This window comes from Labrus mixtus, chromosome 18, assembly GCF_963584025.1.
Source record: "Labrus mixtus chromosome 18, fLabMix1.1, whole genome shotgun sequence".
Classification (NCBI taxonomy): domain Eukaryota; kingdom Metazoa; phylum Chordata; class Actinopteri; order Labriformes; family Labridae; genus Labrus; species Labrus mixtus.
Genome location: NC_083629.1, coordinates 1,743,364 through 1,756,890, shown reverse-complemented (window position 1 = coordinate 1,756,890; position 13,527 = coordinate 1,743,364). Strand labels below are relative to the sequence as shown.

The window sequence follows — 13,527 nt, the reverse complement described above, 5'->3', positions numbered from 1 at the left end:
TTGTTTATGGACGGAGTTGTTCAGTTGCTTGTGGTACGCAAGCGTGGATAAAAATATGGATACATATACATATAATAGGAAGCAAAGAAGACGTGGGTTAAGCACTTTATGCTGTTGAGAAAAATAGGAGATGGAGGTGAGCCTTAAACAGCATGCTGCTGCAGAGATGCAAACAAAGGCCAGACTAGCAAACAGTGCAATGTATATCAGTGCATTTTCTGTGACAGCCATGAAAAGGGAACTTAGTGAGTCATGCCTCTCTTTTGGATTTTAAAACCATTTTCTGCTTTTTTTAATTCTAAGGCTCCAACCAGGGATTTATCTTGTGATTATTATTTTTTTAAAGTCTATTAGAGGGGTTCTTAAATCAACGACCATGGACTGTCAGAGGTCAATAAGGGGGCTTTAAGAGATCCCAAGTTAAGAGTGAAATAATTGATTTTCACAATAATAAAAGCCTCACTTTATCCTTACGGAGCTCAATGACAGGATGTGACACTTTTGGTCACGGCTTCATTCACATCCTCAGATGAAGGTCTGTGGTATCATTTGTCAGTTTAGGGTCCTAAAAAAAGGTTTATGAATATATAGATATTAATACATATTTAGTAAAACTACATATCAAATACACATTTCTTACTTTTACACTCCACTCAAACATCATACCTAGTCCACTGTAGTGTGGCACTGAGCTCCAAACTAAATATATTGTCCCTACTAAAACTTTGTCAACCCTAGCTAAAGGCTAGACATTTCTGTCATGAGTTGGTAGAGACCAATAAAGAACTGAAACTAGAGAGGATATTGGACCTGCACAACCTCACATGAATGTCTATGTCCTGGATTTGAAGGTAAGGTGCTCTAAGAGAGCTCATAAAAGGCCAAAAGAAAAACAGTAAATGTAGGTTAGAAGTTATAAGCATAGAGTTTTCTGTCCTGGTTGGCCTGACAAGAACCATGGGTATACTGTGACAAGAGTGTGGGGGTTTAGTACTGAAGGTCCCGAATCATTGGGTCTCTAAACACACATAAGGCATTAAACAGCTACCATGTAGGATATATAACATAATGGCAACACTAGTTTACAGCTAAGAAAAAAAGACTTTATTACATCACTAAAAACAGCTACATAGAAATACAGACAGTAGAAAGCAAAGACGTTGTCTAATTGATGTCCCCTATTGGTTTCTGAAGCAGACTTTGGAAGCCCATTGATGGTGGAGCCATTGGGGCTCATCTGTAGAACTCAAACAATTCCCTTTTTGATCGATAGGGAATTTAAGTAGACACTTGTGTCACCACTTTTGCCCATTTCCAATTGATTTCTTTCCCCTTTCTCTCTCTCTTTCTGTTCCCTATTGTCACCCTGTCTCTCGCTGCCATGTCTGCCCCTTGTTAATATTCCTTGAAGGTGCTGCGAGGCGTCTGGAACCGAAGAGTCACTAAATGAATAGACAGATTGTTAATTTCCCTCCTTGTGGCACAGACTGGACAGCGCTAAAGCCCAACCTGTTTGTAGACAGAGAAGAATACTCTCACTAATATTACTTTTCTGTCCATTGTGTTATCTTATTCACACTCCCCCTCCATCGTTTTGTCTTCTTGTCACAACCAGAACAGAAAAATCCATACAGGAAATATGAAAAAAAAAAAAAAAAAATTATTTCTTTGCGCTGTTGGACTTGGCCAATTTCGGTATGTCCTCTTCTGTTTCTGTGTGTCTTACTCCAGCTCAGCTTTTTTTCTCCTCTGCCCTCCCTCCCGTCAGAGGACAAGTGACAGACGTCTGTGAACTCCAAATGTGGAAAAGGAGCTTATTTCAAGTGGCTCCAATGAGAGCACTGATATATAATTTTAGATAAAGTACTTGAAAGAAAAGAAGAAGCTGTTTGGGAATTCTCCCAACATACATTTGTAGCCTTCAGCAGTTTACAAAAGGCACTTACAGGCTTCTTCTGTTGGGACCCAACCTCTGAAAACAGTTCTGGAGCACAATTGCACAAAAATGCTCCAAATTGCTCTACACCGACTCCGAAGAACAATTTGGACAAGCTTTTAGATAGATTTCTCTGTTTTCATTCTACCGGGTAATGCGGCATGAATCTGTCAGCTGTTTAGGTGATGCACTGTTCAAGTGTTTATAGGGGAAGTTTGTCACAAATTGGGAATAGTTCAACATCAGCACCAAAAATGTTTTATTGGAAATTCTGTTATTTTCTCTTCGGTTCTGTAAGTCAGCCTGATTTATGTCCCACACTCTGTTGCAGACTTTGAGCTGAGTTGGGGGTGATGTTATTTCAGGTTTGTGAATCAGGTAACAAGCTCAGTATGAAAAATATACAGACTCCAGAGTTGACTTTATTTTCTGATATAGCTCTTAAGTGGCTTTCAATCATCACTTCAATCAATTTGTCCCCAATAACTTCACATCTTTGTTTTTTGTCGTTTTATATATATAACAATAATATAGCATTTGAGATACCTTATTACCTGATTCTACCTGCTTTTTAATTGATACAACAATTTTTTTAGTTCATAATGAACATAATAATGATTATAATAACTTTATGTGTATAGCACTTTTTAAACCAAGGGTTTACAAAGTGCTTTGACACACAAAGAAGCAAACATAACAACAAAGCATAAGAAACCAAATAACTAAAAACAACGCAACCCACTGATGTATGGAGGACGAGATCTGACAAAAGTATAAATAAATAAATAAATGTATAAATAAATACTGGAATAAATAAATAAAAGAATGAATAAATAAATAAATAATTAAAGGTGTGAATAAATAAATAAAAACTGGTAAATGGGACATAAATAATTAAATGTCTTAAATGTATTTCTACATTTATTTATTTCCACATTTGTTTATTTCTACATGTATTTGTTTCCACATTTATTCATTTCAACATTTATTTATTTCCATATTTATTTATATCTACATTTATTTATTTCCACATTTACTCATTTCTACATTTATTTATTTCTACATTTCTGTGTCTGTATGCTAATGAGGTAGGAGGGACTAACGTCAGTCTCATTCAGGATTTGTCAACTGAGCGACAATGAAAATACAGTAAAAGAAACACGTTTTAATTTTCAGAATATAGGTGCATTATTTGACCTATATTTAAAATTAATATTCAGTCATCCAGTTTGCATTATACTTTTACTCTCTATGTATGCATTTTGTATGACATAATTCAAACTTGCCGTGCTAAAAAGTGATCATAATTCAAACCAACTCGAAAACGAAATGGCAAAGTGGACGGCGCAGGAAAGTGACGTCAGACTCCAGCTCCCAGGCAGGTGAACATAATATTTATTATTATTATTATTTATTATAAGTCTATGAGGCGAGCGGGCAGAAAGCACAGTACGATGGGTGGCAGGGTGAATCTTTAACGCTGGTACAAGCTCCAAACTAGTTGTTGCCCTGATTTTGATTCAATTTTGGCGTTGTAGTTGATTATTCTTTTAATAACTACAAAACAATCTCTGAAAGGGAGAGAGAGCTCATACAGTCGGTCGACAGGGAGAGTGTGAGCCATTACGCACAGAGGATGAGAGACATTGAAACTTTGTGTACAGAGCTGGAGAGATTATTTGAAACAGAAAATTCAATCGATAATGTTTTTTAATGTAACTTACTACATATAACATATAATGTAACTTAAGCAGAGAATAGAGTGATCTATAATCTATCAATAAACCGGTCTTAGGACACGTCTGTGTGAATTTCACGGCGTGCAGCTTAATTGAGTGACTCTCACGGTCAGAGATAGTGGGCATGGTGTCATGCGTGAGACTTGGCAGCTCGGGTTATAAAGCTGCTGCATCATGCTCGCTGAAAGTTCAGTGTGCACTGAAAAAAACACTCCGATCGTCACCTGTATCACAGTGTGAACTAAAGTCTGCCCTAGTGATTCACACCGTCACCCATCGTACCGCACGTTCTGCCCGCTCGCCTCATAGACTGTAAAGCCTAATTCACACATACTCCGTGCGCGCCACGGTCCGTCAGCGCCGAGCACTACGTGGTACTTAGCTTCCACTCTAGTCAATCATTGTGCTCACACAGGGCGCGCTGCGGTCCGTCTCCGGCGCGTACCACCGACAGCACTGCGCTCTGCTCCGTTTCAAATACGCAGCGAGTCTATTTTTCGCCGGAGTATGCCGCAGGACCGCGTCAAGCTGGACAGAATATGACAGCCCGGACAAGAAGTCAGACAAGGAAACGCACAGAGCATCCGGTCAATTTCAAAATAAAACACAATATACGGACTTGCGATCGTATTTTTCATCACTTACCAACATTACGTCAAAACAGGATCCGAATTAACAACAATGCATCCTCAGAAAGACAAAGTAACATGTTGTTAGCATGTTTTTCTCTTTATTCCCGTGGGATCTTGTAGTTCTCCTGTGATATGTCATGGGTGCGCTCCGCTGCGCTCGGCTGCGCTGACATCCCAGAAACGGATCCAGTGTGAATGGGCACGAGCCGTCCGACGGAGCAAACCCGTGCCGCTGACGGACCGCGGCGCGCACGGAGTATGTGTGAATTGCAGGTAAATATTACACTCGCCTGCCTGGGAGCTGGAGTCTGACGTCACTTTCCTGCGCCGTCCACTTTGCCATTTCGTTTTCGAGTTGGTTTGAATTATGATCACTTTTTAGCACGGCAAGTTTGAAAAACGAAAAGCCAAAGACCTTTTAGTTTTCATTTGAATGATGTCATACAATATGCATACATAGAGAGTAAAATTATAATGCAAACTGGATGACTGAATATTAATTTTAAATATAGGTCAAATAATGCACCTATATTCTGAAAATTAATTTATCATTTGAATTTTGATCACTAATCGCTTCCATAGTCAGCAACTTCCCGCAGAAGGTCTGCCAGCGGTCTCCCGGTTGGAGCCATGCTAGTCTGCTTAATGTCAACAGGAAGTCTCGCTAGGAATAGATCTGGCTGGATCGCTCAGTTGACCAATCCTGAATGAGACTGATGTTAGTCCCTCCTACCTCATTAGCATACGGACACAGAAATGTAGAAATAAATAAATGTAGAAATGAGTAAATGTGGAAATAAATAAATGTAGAAATAAATTTAAGACATTTAATTATTTATGTCCCATTTATTTACCAGTTTTTATTTATTTATTCACACACTTAATTATTTATTTATTCATTCTTTTATTCATTTATTCCAGTATTTATTTATACATTTATTTATTTATACTTTTGTCAGATCTCGTCCTCCATACAGATGAGACACCCAACCAACGACAACAAAACCCCAACAGTAAAAGAACCCAAATAAAAACCCATCCATCATCTGAAGTTAACCATCATTTGAACCCAACCATCATCTGAACCCATCCATCACAAGAATTAAAGTCTGTAAGAAGATAAATTAGTGATTAAAGGAAAGCAATAAAAAGAAGAGATAAAAACAATAAAAAAATGGCTATATGACAAAAAAGTAAAAACTAAATAAATAATTCCATCCATCCATCCATTATCTTTATCGCTTTTGTAAATTGACTGTTTGCCCGTCAATAACAGGGCTGACATATAGAGGGACAACCAGCCACACTCACACCTACGGGCAACTTAGAATCACCAGTGAACCTAACGAGCATGTCTTTGGACTGTGGGAGGAAGCCGGAGAACCCAAGGAGAACCCACATATGAACAGGGAGAACATGAAAAATTCCACACAGAGAGAATAATTAAATAACAATAATAAAAAGAAAATAAGAGAGCAAAATATGAAGAGGGGGTATCGGCTATAAATTGAAGTGAACAATAAAAACAGCTGAAGCATTAATAGGTAGAAGTCAGTGAAAATATAAAAGCAGTAAAAGGAACTGCACTCAATATAAAGAGAGTAATCACCTAAATATGAACAATGAAATAATGAATAAAAACCAAAAGAGCATTACCATTAATTGATTATTTAGGAGAACTAAAATTAAATAGTAAAATAAATAATATGGGTTAATAAGACTATAAAAATGGGTTTTTAAAGAGATTTAAAGGATGGACTGATTCAGTTCTGATGACAAAGCAAAGTACCATACAAAAAGAGTCAAGGGCACTCTTACACAAGTTGGAAAGCAGACAGTCACCCTTCTTAGACAGAAACTGATTTCCAATACGTTTGCAACAACTAAAACAGCAACAAGGAACACAGAATGAATTTGATGAAAAAAATAAACCGCTTTGAGAAGAAATAATTTAAAGCTCCTGTGTGTGCCAGATTTTGTGTCTCCAGTTGATAAAGTAGCCCAATACCTTTCTATCCAGAGGAGATCTGTCAGGGCATTATAGGGCTTCAGAGAGGGCCTGTGTGTTATTAAAAAATTATAAAACGTAATCTGTTCCAAAATATTATATTATTATATATTATATTTGAAATATTTTTTTCAAATCATAATTTAGCAATCAACATTGAAAAAAAGTTTCTGAGAAAATGAAACCCTTAAAACCTGCCTCATCAGTTTATGTTGGAATGTGAAGGGTTAAATAAAGAAGCCAGTGTTAAGTTTTCAGTTTAAATTAAACCCCAAAGCAGAGACTGACGCAGGTATACAATGTAAAAAAACCTGTTTAATGTTCAAAAGAGCAGGCAGTGAAGGCAGGGAGCTGGCTGGCCAGAAAAATAATCCACAAGGTGACGCAGGAAACTCAGGCGAAGTAACTGGAGAACAGCGAGGCACACCGGAGCACAAGAAAACACAGGTAAGAACAAAAACATCCAGAGCACAAAAATACACTGCGAAAATAAGCAGCTCAATAAGTCACAGAAATGGTCACTTGGAGACACTACCGAACAAGACGGAATTATCTGGCAGAGTAGTGGAGTGAAGACCAGGGGTCTCATTTATAACCGTTGCGTACGCACAAAACGGGTCTGAAACTGGCGTATGCCTTTTCCCACGCAACGTTTGTGATCTATAAAAACAAACCTGACGGTAAAATGTGTGCACCGGTAAGCAAACTCTGACCCAGGCGTACGTTAATTTTGGAGGCATGGGAAATTGGCGATACAGACGGTGAAGTGGTGAATTGAGGCCTGCAGAAGGTATATTGATGTCTCTTCCACATTTTATATAACTAAATATCAAACTTTACTGACAGATCCATGTCATCATAATCATTCAAACCGACGATTTTATTTAGGCTATAATCGCGCATGTAGTGAGCCGTTTCCGATAAGTAACTTTCATCATGACTATATGTAAACATAAAATAAAAATAAAAAATAACAGTCCGCCACATAATAATAATAATAGACTTCATTTGGCATGGACATCACAGATACATTGGACGAACCAGATGCATTGTTTAAGTGTTTTAGCAAGCATGCTAGTTCTCAACACCTGTCCACAGGAGGCTTTTGAAAAGAAAACAATTAAGATAGGGAGAAAAGCGATAAACAGAGAAAACAATAATGGGAGAATAAATAAATAGAACCGTAGAGCAAAGGCAGCATGATCAAACAATAAACCAGTCAGAAGCTATTCATGTGAGCACTGTTGTTTTGATTTTACCATTGTTTGAGTCCTCTGTTAAAAGCATTACTGTTGCTCTCTAATTTTATGCCAGTGGGCAGAGAGTTCCAAAGTTTTGCCCCCTTTGCAGAGAAAGCAGACTGGCCAAAAGATACTGATGGAAGATGGATACTGTTTGATCTAGTTTGATCTAATGGATCCCGTTTGATCTGGTTTGATCTTATGGATCCTGTTTGATGTGGTTTATCTGGTTTGATCTAATGGATCCTGTTTGATCTGGTTTGATCTAATGGATCCTGTTTGATCTGGTTTGATCTAGTTTGATCTAATGGATCATGTTTGATCTGTTCAGATCTGGGGAATCCGGTTTATCTGGTTTGATCTGGTTTATCTGGTCTGATCTGTTTGGATCTGGGGAATCCAGTTTATCTGGTTTGATCTGGTTTGAACTGGTTTGATCTGGTTTATCTGGATTGATCTGGATTGATCTGGTTTATCTAGTTTGATCTGGTGTATCTGGTTTGCTCTGGTTTATCTGTTTTGATCTGGTTTGATCTGGTTTATATGTAGCTCTAGCGAAAGTTCAGACAGGGAGACTATATTTTGCACACTTGTTTTATTGTTTATTCTCATACCATGTCAAATCACTCCTCCACGCATGCTCACTCATTACTTCTCGTAATCATCACCTGGTCACATCTATCCAATAGCACTGCTCCACTCCCTCATTGTTAGCCTATCACATTGTTGCTGTCTCTTTTAAAAATGGCTTTCTCTTCCACTAGTTCATTCATGCCATTGTTACGAGCAACTTCAACCCATCAGATGCGAGGTCAGATGTTTACGTTACCGTTTCAATCTCGGGGACCCTCAGCTGCAGTCTCAACGCCGATCTCCACCTGATACTCTGTGGCTAACTCAATACAATCAATCAAAAAAACAAGGCATCAGCCTCCGCGGCACAGCCTCTCTCTGGTAGGGAAATTCAGTCTATGGCAGGGAAACATCCTGACCCCGTAGGCCGTTCCATCGGAGGGATGCAGTTCTCGTGATTTCAGATCTGGCAAATATAAACTATCCAGCGGCCAAGTCCTGGTAATTTTTACATTTTAACATCAATCAAATTATGTTCTTCTGATATGGTTAAATGGTTCATATGTGTGCTTTTCATGTATTCATTTGTCAGCAAAGCATTTGGCGTATCCTCGTTATTTTTGCCTTACACATGATTTTTTCTTTTCAGATTTAATTCATTACAGGGTTCACTCTGACTTGATCATTTCCGGGAATAGCTCACATAACCAGTCCCTGCAGACCATTAACATGGATACTCATGAATTGAGTGATACACCCAAAACTCATTCATTGTTACAGCACATTTTGAAATCTGTTCAATCTTATCAATCAGCAGTCACTAATGGCTACACGTTTCATTCTTTGCCATGCTAATGTTCTTTGCTCAGAATTCATGCCGTTTGTTTGGTCTCGTGACTTTTAATTTCCTTCGGGCCAATGTCGAATGTTTATGGAGACATCAGTTGGCAAATCAACATTATTTCATCATTGTCATACTTAAAAAAAATATCTACTCTATCTTATGCTAACATACATTTTCATCTCAGAATTATATTGTCAGCACATTGTTTACTAATTATTGCATATAACTTGTGGTGGTATGTGGTTTTAGCATCCCAGTAGTTGAGTATAATTTGGTTTTAATAGCATGGCGTTTAAACGTAACTGCATTATCTTACCATTCTCAGTTCCTTATCATAAGTCCGGCATTCAGCTGGTTTGGTCCGTTGGTAAATCAAGAGACTCAAATCGGCACATCAATTGAGTTTAGAAAACTACCCTTTGTCATGTCCAGCTCTGTGTCTTAGGTTATGTTTTAATTTCCACTTGTATTATTTTCTGTTTTGGGTCACTAACCTCTCCTCTCATTTCAGATCCTTCACTTCCTGCCCTCCTGTGTTTCCCACCTGTGTGATTGTCTGCCCCGCCCTGATTGTTCCCAGCTGCAACTCGTTGTCTTCCCCCTCACCTTAGTATTTAGTCTGTGGCTTCCCTTTCTTCAGTGCCAGTTCGTCTTTGTCCCCTGTGAGAAGCGTACAAGCCCTTTGTTTCCACTTGGATCACTTTTTTGGATACTGTCTGCTTTAGAAGTGAAGACTGTTTTTTGTGAGTTGTGCTTTTGAGTTCAGTTACTTGTGGTCTTGTTACACCCTTCAAAAGGACTAGCTATGCAGCTCTTATCATTGTCGTTTCTGGTTTTATCACATCTGTCATCTTGCCATTGCAGGCCTAAGCATTTCTCATCCCATGCAGGGCATTACTGTCCATTGCTGTCTGCAAGCATCACACATAGCTGCCTCTACCATTGCTGGCTAATCAGGTCATCATGGTTTGTTCTGTCACATGGTAGGATGCATTTTATATTCTCTTGTTCACACAGTTCTCGTTAATCACTAATCAGCGTCATGCCTAGAACTATGTGCTTTCTCTCTTAGCAGTGTATTGTCATTAACATTTTACTCCTACTGGTAAGTAACTTTTGTTTTGGGGGGTTATAAGGCTGTGTTTAAGTGGATACTGATCTATTTCAAACTGAAAGTAGTTAAAAGTGGACCGATTCAATCAACCTCCTTCTCGTTATAAGTTCAGTGTCATGTAAAGCATAATTTCAAAGCTATTCATATCAAAAAGATCTAGTGGCGTTTCTGGAAAGGGAATGTTTCTATTCGATTAGGTTCACGCCGTTTTGCTATCATGCACAATTTATTTGTTGTGTTTAACCGATATGCCATTTTTGATAATTTATTCGTTGAATGTGTCGACCCAGTTCGGTAAGCAAACACTTCTTTCTGAGGGAAATATAAAGCTGTGCTTTCAGCAGGGCTTGTGCCCTTTCTTTTGGGGGGGATAGATCTTGTTGCCGCTCAGGGCAGACATCTTCAATCAACCTGTCTCCCTGTAGAGTTCAAGCGCAAAATATTCTGACAGTCATTTTATGTCACATATGTAAAATAAACCTTTCATCTTTCAATCATTTACTTGTCTCTCCTGATTGAACTGGTTTGATCTGCACACTAAGGCCGTGTTCACTCTTGACTTATTTTTTCAGAAAAAAACGCTGCTTTCAGTGCCTTTGGAGCGCTTATGTGTGAGTGTTCTGTAACCTTAACAACGGGATCTAGTCTGCGGTGCAACCGTGCCGGAACACAACGCATCAATTTAGCACAAAAAAGAACAAGCGGGACGGGAAGTCAGACACTGATAAAACATCCGGTTTATTTTCAGAATAACACCCTCCGTTTTGACGGTTCAGAAAAACCACCGTTTGTGTTTGTTTATTAGGTTTTTACTGAGTTTTATACCACGAACATCATATTATCTCGTGCTGTCGTGAGTGAATCTGTTAAATTACCATGGAATTTCCTTTGTCTTCATACTCCGGCTGTGCTGTAGACTGAGAACGCAGCCGGTGGATGTTGACGGATGAGGATGCACGGACCCATAACAGACCGGAGCGGACACGCAATGCACACATATCTGGTGGAAGTTAGCCGTTTTTGAGTGCATGACATCTTTTAGAGCACCGGTAACTAGGGATGTAGGTTACTACTCGTCCTGATTGGTCAGCTGTCAGACAGGCGCTTGACGTCACCCAGCGCTTTTCTGAAAAGTTGAAATAATTCAACTGAAAAAGGCGTCCGCTTTTTAAAAAGGCTCATACTTTTTCCATAGGCTTGTATGTAATAAAAGGCGCTGGCAGGTGAAAAAAGAAGTCAAGTGTGAACACGGCCTAACAGTGTCTTTGTTTATGTGGTCTCAGTGCAGCTCTAGGTTCTGCCGAGCAGGACTGGTTGGCCCTGAGGATCCACAGCACCACCCAACGCCGGAGACTACCAGGATTACACTGTCTGAACCCTGAACCACTACAGACCTTCAGAGACATCTACAGACCTTCAGGGACCTCCACAGACCCTCAGAGACCACCACAGACCTACAGATACCTCCACAGACCCTTAGAAACCCCCATAGACCTTCAGAGACCACCACAGACCTTCAGAGACCACCACAGACCAGTATGAAGCCTCAGACTAACATTTTATTTAAATAATCATTTAAAACATTTTAGATTCTTTATATTTTTCAAATAAATCTGAACTTATGACTTTATCACTGTTTTATTTGATCTAAAAAGTGCCTTTATTTACAATAATTGAATAAATGTGTAAATAATATAAGTAGAACTAACTAAATAAAATTGAGTAGAAATGATTGAAATCCTAAGTCAATGCAACAGAAATCATCAGACAAAACCAGTGGAAATATTTAGTAGAAACAAGTGAAATATTAAGTAGATTGAACTAAAAAACAAGCTTTTGTTTAACAAATCAATAAATTATCTGTATATTACAGATTTATCAAAAATAACTGTTACCATAAGTTGTCTTTTTTTCTTTTTTTTTTTTAACTATATTTACCAAATACTTCACTTGGTTATCAGACTAATGAAAACAAACCCACTGTACACGTACACATTTCACGTCACATTTATTTAAAACATTCACTTCACACATTTAACAACATTATTTAAAACCATAATACATGCTACACATCTGTATATAAGCTGGTTAAATCCACTGTAAAGACAGTGGTAGCAACAGTGATTCTGAAGAACCAAAACATCTTGAAGTACTTTCAGACATGTGTTCTGCAAATACACAGGACATCAAGGTCTAAATGCATAAAGACCTTGAGGAGTGCCTCTCTGTATTTAATCATGCCTCTGCCCCTTTGTCTCCATATCACAACCTACAGGACTCAAAGAACCTGCTGCAAAACAGAAGGCCTTGTGGTAAGGTCGCACTCCTCAAAGAGGTTATAGTCCTCCAAGCAGGCGGACCGGGTTTAAGAACAACCTGCGGCTCCTTTCCTGCATTTCACTCTCTCTCCTGATTTCCAACTCTATCTAATATCCTATCAAATAAAGGCAAATAGCCCAAAAATAATAAATAGAACTTTAAAGCACCCCACCAGCCTTTTTATTTACATAACATTGAATTTGTGGGACACATGATATAACTTCAGAATGAACACACACACACACACACACATATAAAACACACACGCATGCACGCACACACACCTGTTTACTAACCTCAATGTCCTTGATCAAGACACTCACATCTTCTCCCAGATGGTCGATGAAACGTCTCAGCCAGTGTCTGAGTTTACAAGAATTTGAAAATATGTTGCCTACATTTTTATGTAAAACATATGCAGTTAGTTTACAAACAGGCAGTTTTCGTATTAGAAATTAGGATTACCATTTATCTTGGAATAAGAAGACATTGTTTTTAACTAGGGGGCTTAAGGTCATTAGGTCTTGACCTCAGATAGTGTCTCAAGGCCTCCAGGCCTTCATCATGCACAATGTTGCTGTAAATGGACTCAACATCCATGGTGGCCATTATGCAGGAGCCAATATTCTGTTTTTCTGCTACTTCTTTTAGGACATGAGTGCTGTCTTGAATGTAAGAAAGCAATTTTTCAACAAATGGCTTAATAAAGTAGTCAATGAATTTAAAGGCAGGTTCTGTAATAGAGTCATTTCCACTAATAATTGGTCTACCTGGTGTATTATCCAAGATTTTGTAGACTTTTGGGAGGATATAAAAAGGATGGAAATCGTGGATTTTGTCTCAGTCAATAGTCATTAAAAGTAGTCAGCGATTTTGTTGAGTCCTTGGACAATAGGGAACACTGTGCAGCTCTTTCTATTGAATTGTCGAAGGCCAAAGTGCCTAAAACCTCTGGACAATGTCTATCATGGTGCGTTGAGACGTGGTTGGACGTCGAAAGGGACGCCGGCCCCCTCCTGCCCCTCCACGTTTTTCTCTTCCTCTTCTGTACAGTTGGTTGTAAGGCCTAGGATGAAATTTAAAAAATCATGAGTGCCAAGGGTCTCCGTAGTTTGATGATG

General features: G+C 38.7%; 1 long non-coding RNA gene across 1 annotated transcript; it reads right to left on the bottom strand.

Annotated features, from left to right (window-relative positions):
• Positions 1-7,760: 7,760 nt before the first annotated feature.
• On the bottom strand, positions 7,761-8,017 carry LOC132993383 (uncharacterized). The gene is made up of 2 exons (XR_009676461.1): positions 7,986-8,017; positions 7,761-7,860 (listed from the first exon to the last, which is right to left on the bottom strand). It is a non-coding gene; the product is annotated as an uncharacterized LOC132993383 (long non-coding RNA).
• Between the last annotated feature and the right edge of the window lie 5,510 nt (positions 8,018-13,527).